Source organism: Zeugodacus cucurbitae, chromosome X (assembly GCF_028554725.1).
Source record: "Zeugodacus cucurbitae isolate PBARC_wt_2022May chromosome X, idZeuCucr1.2, whole genome shotgun sequence".
NCBI classification, from domain to species: Eukaryota; Metazoa; Arthropoda; class Insecta; order Diptera; family Tephritidae; genus Zeugodacus; species Zeugodacus cucurbitae.
The window spans coordinates 23409840-23415839 of record NC_071672.1 but is presented as its reverse complement, the minus strand read 5'-3'; positions in this window follow the sequence as shown (position 1 = coordinate 23415839).

Below are 6000 nucleotides of genomic sequence, written 5' to 3'. Positions count from 1 at the left end.
TGTCTTGTCTTGTCTTGTCTTGTGCTGTCCTGACGTGTGTTGTGTTGTTTTGTCTTGTCTTGCTTTGTCTTGTCATGTCCTATCTTGTCTTGTCATGTCTTGTCTTGTCTTGTCTTGCCTTGTCTTGTCTTGCTTTGTCTTGTCATGTCCTATCTTGTCTTGTCATGTCTTGTCTTGTCTTGTCTTGTCATGTCTTGTCTTGCCTTGTCTTGTCTTGTCTTGTCTTGTCTTGTCTTGTCTTGTCTTGTCTTGTCTTGTCTTGTCTTGTCTTGTCTTGTCTTGTCTTGTCTTGTCTTGTCTTGTCTTGTCTTGTCTTGTCTTGTCTTGTATTGTCTTGTATTGTCTTGTCTTGTCTTGTCTTGTCTTGTCTTGTCTTGTCTTGTCTTGTGTTGTCTTGTCTTATCTTGTCATGTCGTGTGTTGTGTTGTTTTGTCTTGTCTTGTTGTGTATTGTCATGTCTTATATTGTCTTGTCTTGTCTTGTCTTGTCTTGTCTTGTCTTGTCTTGTCTTGTCTTGTCTTGTCTTGTCTTGTCTTGTCTTGTCTTGTCTTGTCTTGTCTTGTTTTGTCTTGTCCTGTCTTGTCTTGTCATGTCATGTCATGTGTTGTGTTGTGTTGTTTTGTCTTGTCTTGTCTTGTCTTGTCTTGTGTTGTCTTGTCTTGTCTTGTCTTGTTTTACGTTGTCTTGTCTTGTCTTGTTTTGTCATGTAATGTCATGTCGTGTGTTGTGTTGTTTTGTCTTGTCATGTCTTATATTGTCTTGTCTTGTCTTGAGATGTCATGTCGTGTGTTGTGTTTTTTTGTCTTGTCATGTCTTATATTGTCTTGTCTTGTCTTGTCTTGTGATGTCATGTCGTGTGTTGTGTTGTTTTGTCTTGTCTTGTTTTGTCTTGTCTTGTCTTGTCATGTCATGTCATGTGTTGTGTTTGTTGTTTTGTTTTGTCTTGTCTTGTCTTGTCTTGTCTTGTCTTGTCCTGTCCTGTCGTGTGTTGTGTTGTTTTGTCTTGTCTTGTCATGTCATGTCATGTTGTGTCTTGTGTTGCTTTGTCTTGTCTTGTCTTGTCTTGTCATGTCGTGTGTTGTGTTGTTTTGTCTTGTCTTGTTGTGTATTGTCATGTCTTATATTGTCTTGTCTTGTCTTGTCATGTCGTGTGTTGTGTTGTTTTGTCTTGTCTTGTTGTGTATTGTCATGTCTTATATTGTCTTGTCTTGTCTTGTCTTGTCTTGTCTTGTCATGTCATGTCGTGTGTTGTGTTGTTTTGTCTTGTCTTGTTTTGTCTTGTCATGTCTTGTCATGTCTTGTCTTGTCTTGTTTTGTCTTGTCATGTCTTGTCTTGTCTTGTCTTGTCTTGTCTTGTCTTGTTTTGTCATGTAATGTCATGTCGTGTGTTGTGTTGTTTTGTCTTGTCTTGTCTTCTCCTTGTCTTATCTTGTCATGTCGTGTGTTGTGTTGTTTTGTCTTGTCATGTCTTATATTGTCTTGTCTTGTCTTGTGATGTCATGTCGTGTGTTGTGTTGTGTTGTTTTGTCTTGTCTTGTTTTGTCTTGTCCTGTCTTGTCTTGTCATGTCATGTCATGTGTTGTGTTGTGTTGTTTTGTCTTGTCTTGTCTTGTCTTGTCTTGTCTTGTCTTGTCTTGTCTTGCCTTATCTTGCCTTGTCTTGTCTTGTCTGGTCTTGTCTTGTCTTGTCTTGTATTGTCTTGTCTTGTCTTGTCTTGTCTTGTCTTGTCTTGTCTTGTCTTGTCTTGTCTTGTCTTGTCTTGTCTTGTCTTGTCTTGTCTTGTCTTGTCTTGTCTTGTCTTGTCTTGTCTTGTCTTGTCTTGACTTGTCTTGTCTTGTCTTGTCTTGTCTTGTCTTGTCTTGTCTTGTCTTGTCTTGTCTTGTCTTGTCTTGTGTTGTCTTGTCATGTCTTGTCTTGTCTTGTCTTGTCTTGTGTTGCTTTGTCTTGTCTTGTCTTGTCTTGTCATGTCGTGTGTTGTGTTGTTTTGTCTTGTCTTGTTGTGTATTGTCATGTCTTATATTGTCTTGTCTTGTCTTGTCTTGTCTTGTCTTGTGTTGCCTCGTCTTGTCTTGTTTTGTCATGTAATGTCATGTCGTGTGTTGTGTTGTTTTGTCTTGTCTTGTCTTGTCTTGTCTTGTCTTGTCTTGTCTTGTTTTGTCTTGTCATGTCTTGTCATGTCTTGTCTTGTCTTGTCTTGTCTTGTCATGTCTTGTCTTGTCTTGTCTTGTCTTGTCTTGTCTTGTCTTGTCTTGTCTTGTCTTGTCTTGTCTTGTCTTGTCTTGTCTTGTCTTGTCTTGTCTTGTCTTGTCTTGTCTTGTCTTGTGATGTCATGTCGTGTGTTGTGTTGTTTTGTCTTGTCATGTCTTGTCCTGTCCTGTCTTGTGTTGTCTTGTCACGTCTTGTCTTGTCTTGTCTTGTCTTGTGTTGCCTCGTCTTGTCTTGTCTTGTCTTGTGCTGTCCTGACGTGTGTTGTGTTGTTTTGTCTTGTCTTGCTTTGTCTTGTCATGTCCTATCTTGTCTTGTCATGTCTTGTCTTGTCTTGTCTTGTCTTGTCTTGTCTTGTCTTGTCTTGTCTTGTCTTGTCTTGTCTTGTCTTGTCTTGTCTTGTCTTGTCTTGTCTTGTCTTGTCTTGTCTTGTCTTGTCTTGTCTTGTCTTGTCTTGTCTTGTCTTGTCTTGTCTTGTCATGTCTTGTCTTGTCATGACCTATCTTGTCTTGTCTTGTCTTGTGTTGCCTCGTCTTGTCTTGTCTTGTCTTGTCCTGTCCTGACGTGTGTTGTGTTGTTTTGTCTTGTCTTGCTTTGTCTTGTCATGTCCTATCTTGTCTTGTCATGTCTTGTCTTGTCTTGTCTTGTCTTGTCTTGTCTTGTCTTGTCTTGTCTTGTCTTGTCTTGTCTTGTCTTGTCTTGTCTTGTCTTGTCTTGTCTTGTCTTGTCTTGTGATGTCATGTCGTGTGTTGTGTTGTTTTGTCTTGTCATGTCTTGTCCTGTCCTGTCTTGTGTTGTCTTGTCATGTCTTGTCTTGTCTTGTGTTGCCTCGTCTTGTCTTGTCTTGTCTTGTGCTGTCCTGACGTGTGTTGTGTTGTTTTGTTTGGTCCTGCATTGTCTTGTCATGTCCTATCTTGTCTTGTCATGTCTTGTCTTGTCTTGTCTTGTCTTGTGCTGTCCTGACGTGTGTTGTGTTGTTTTGTCTTGTCTTGCTTTGTCTTGTCATGTCCTATCTTGTCTTGTCATGTCTTGTCTTGTCTTGTCTTGTCTTGTCTTGCCTTGTCTTGTCTTGCTTTGTCTTGTCATGACCTATCTTGTCTTGTCATGTCTTGTCTTGTCTTGTCTTGTCTTGTCTTGTCTTGTCTTGCCTTGCCTTGTCTTGTCTTGTCTTGTCTTGTCTTGTCTTGTCTTGTCTTGTCTTGTCTTGTCTTGTCTTGTCTTGTCTTGTCTTGTCTTGCCTTGTCTTGTCTTGTATTGTCCTGTATTGTCTTGTCTTGTCTTGTCTTGTCTTGTCTTGTCTTGTCTTGTGTTGTCTTGTCTTATCTTGTCATGTCGTGTGTTTTGTTGGTTTGTCTTGTCTTGTTGTGTATTGTCATGTCTTATATTGTCTTGTCTTGTCTTGTCTTGTCTTGTCTTGTCTTGTCTTGTCTTGTCTTGTCTTGTCTTGTCTTGTCTTGTCTTGTCTTGTCTTGTCTTGTCTTGTCTTGTCTTGTTTTGTCTTGTCCTGTCTTGTCTTGTCATGTCATGTCATGTGTTGTGTTGTGTTGTTTTGTCTTGTCTTGTCTTGTCTTGTCTTGTCTTGTCTTGTCTTGTCTTGTGTTGTCTTGTCTTGTCTTGTCTTGTTTTATGTTGTCTTGTCTTGTCTTGTTTTGTCATGTAATGTCATGTCGTGTGTTGTGTTGTTTTGTCTTGTCATGTCTTATATTGTCTTGTCTTGTCTTGTGATGTCATGTCGTGTGTTGTGTTGTTTTGTCTTGTCATGTCTTATATTGTCTTGTCTTGTCTTGTCTTGTCTTGTGATGTCATGTCGTGTGTTGTGTTGTTTTGTCTTGTCTTGTTTTGTCTTGTCCTGTCTTGTCTTGTCGTGTCATGTCATGTGTTGTGTTGTGTTGTGTTGTTTTGTTTTGTCTTGTCTTGTCTTGTCTTGTCCTGTCCTGTCGTGTGTTGTGTTGTTTTGTCTTGTCTTGTCATGTCATGTTGTGTCTTGTGTTGCTTTGTCTTGTCTTGTCATGTCGTGTGTTGTGTTGTTTTGTCTTGTCTTGTTGTGTATTGTCATGTCTTATATTGTCTTGTCTTGTCTTGTCATGTCGTGTGTTGTGTTGTTTTGTCTTGTCTTGTTGTGTATTGTCATGTCTTATATTGTCTTGTCTTGTCTTGTCTTGTCTTGTCTTGTCATGTCATGTCGTGTGTTGTGTTGTTTTGTCTTGTCTTGTTTTGTCTTGTCATGTCTTGTCATGTCTTGTCTTGTCTTGTTTTGTCTTGTCATGTCTTGTCTTGTCTTGTCTTGTCTTGTCTTGTCTTGTCTTGTCTTGTCTTGTTTTGTCATGTAATGTCATGTCGTGTGTTGTGTTGTTTTGTCTTGTCTTGTCTTCTCCTTGTCTTGTCTTGTCATGTCGTGTGTTGTGTTGTTTTGTCTTGTCATGTCTTATATTGTCTTGTCTTGTCTTGTGATGTCATGTCGTGTGTTGTGTTGTTTTGTCTTGTCTTGTTTTGTCTTGTCCTGTCTTGTCTTGTCATGTCATGTCATGTGTTGTGTTGTGTTGTTTTGTCTTGTCTTGTCTTGTCTTGTCTTGTCTTGTCTTGTCTTGTCTTGCCTTATCTTGCCTTGTCTTGTCTTGTCTGGTCTTGTCTTGTCTTGTCTTGTATTGTCTTGTCTTGTCTTGTCTTGTCTTGTCTTGTCTTGTCTTGTCTTGTCTTGTCTTGTCTTGTCTTGTCTTGTCTTGTCTTGTCTTGCCTTGTCTTGTCTTGTCTTGTCTTGTCTTGTCTTGTCTTGTCTTGTCTTGTCTTGTCTTGTCTTGTCTTGTCTTGTCTTGTCTTGTCTTGTCTTGTCTTGTCTTGTCTTGTCTTGTCTTGTCTTGTCTTGTCTTGTCTTGTGTTGTCTTGTCATGTCTTGTCTTGTCTTGTCTTGTCTTGTGTTGCTTTGTCTTGTCTTGTCTTGTCTTGTCATGTCGTGTGTTGTGTTGTTTTGTCTTGTCTTGTTGTGTATTGTCATGTCTTATATTGTCTTGTCTTGTCTTGTCTTGTCTTGTGTTGCCTCGTCTTGTCTTGTTTTGTCATGTAATGTCATGTCGTGTGTTGTGTTGTTTTGTCTTGTCTTGTCTTGTCTTGTCTTGTCTTGTCTTGTCTTGTTTTGTCTTGTCATGTCTTGTCATGTCTTGTCTTGTCTTGTCTTGTCTTGTCTTGTCTTGTCTTGTCTTGTCTTGTCTTGTTTTGTCATGTAATGTCATGTCGTGTGTTGTGTTGTTTTGTCTTGTCTTGTCTTGTCTTGTCTTGTCTTGTTTTGTCTTGTCATGTCTTGTCATGTCTTGTCTTGTCTTGTCTTGTTTTGTCTTGTCATGTCTTGTCTTGTCTTGTCTTGTCTTGTCTTGTCTTGTCTTGTCTTGTCTTGTCTTGTCTTGTCTTGTCTTGTCTTGTCTTGTCTTGTCTTGTCTTGTTTTGTCATGTAATGTCATGTCGTGTGTTGTGTTGTTTTGTCTTGTCTTGTCTTCTCCTTGTCTTGTCTTGTCATGTCGTGTGTTGTGTTGTTTTGTCTTGTCTTGTTTTGTCTTGTCCTGTCTTGTCTTGTCATGTCATGTCATGTGTTCTGTTGTGTTGTTTTGTCATGTAATGTCATGTCGTGTGTTGTGTTGTTTTGTCTTGTCTTGTCTTGTCTTGTCTTGTCTTGTCTTGTTTTGTCTTGTCATGTCTTGTCATGTCTTGTCTTGTCTTGTTTTGTCTTGTCATGTCTTGTCTTGTCTTGTCTTGTCTTGTCTTGTCTTGTCTTGTCTTGTCTTGTCTTGTCTTGTCTTGTCTTGT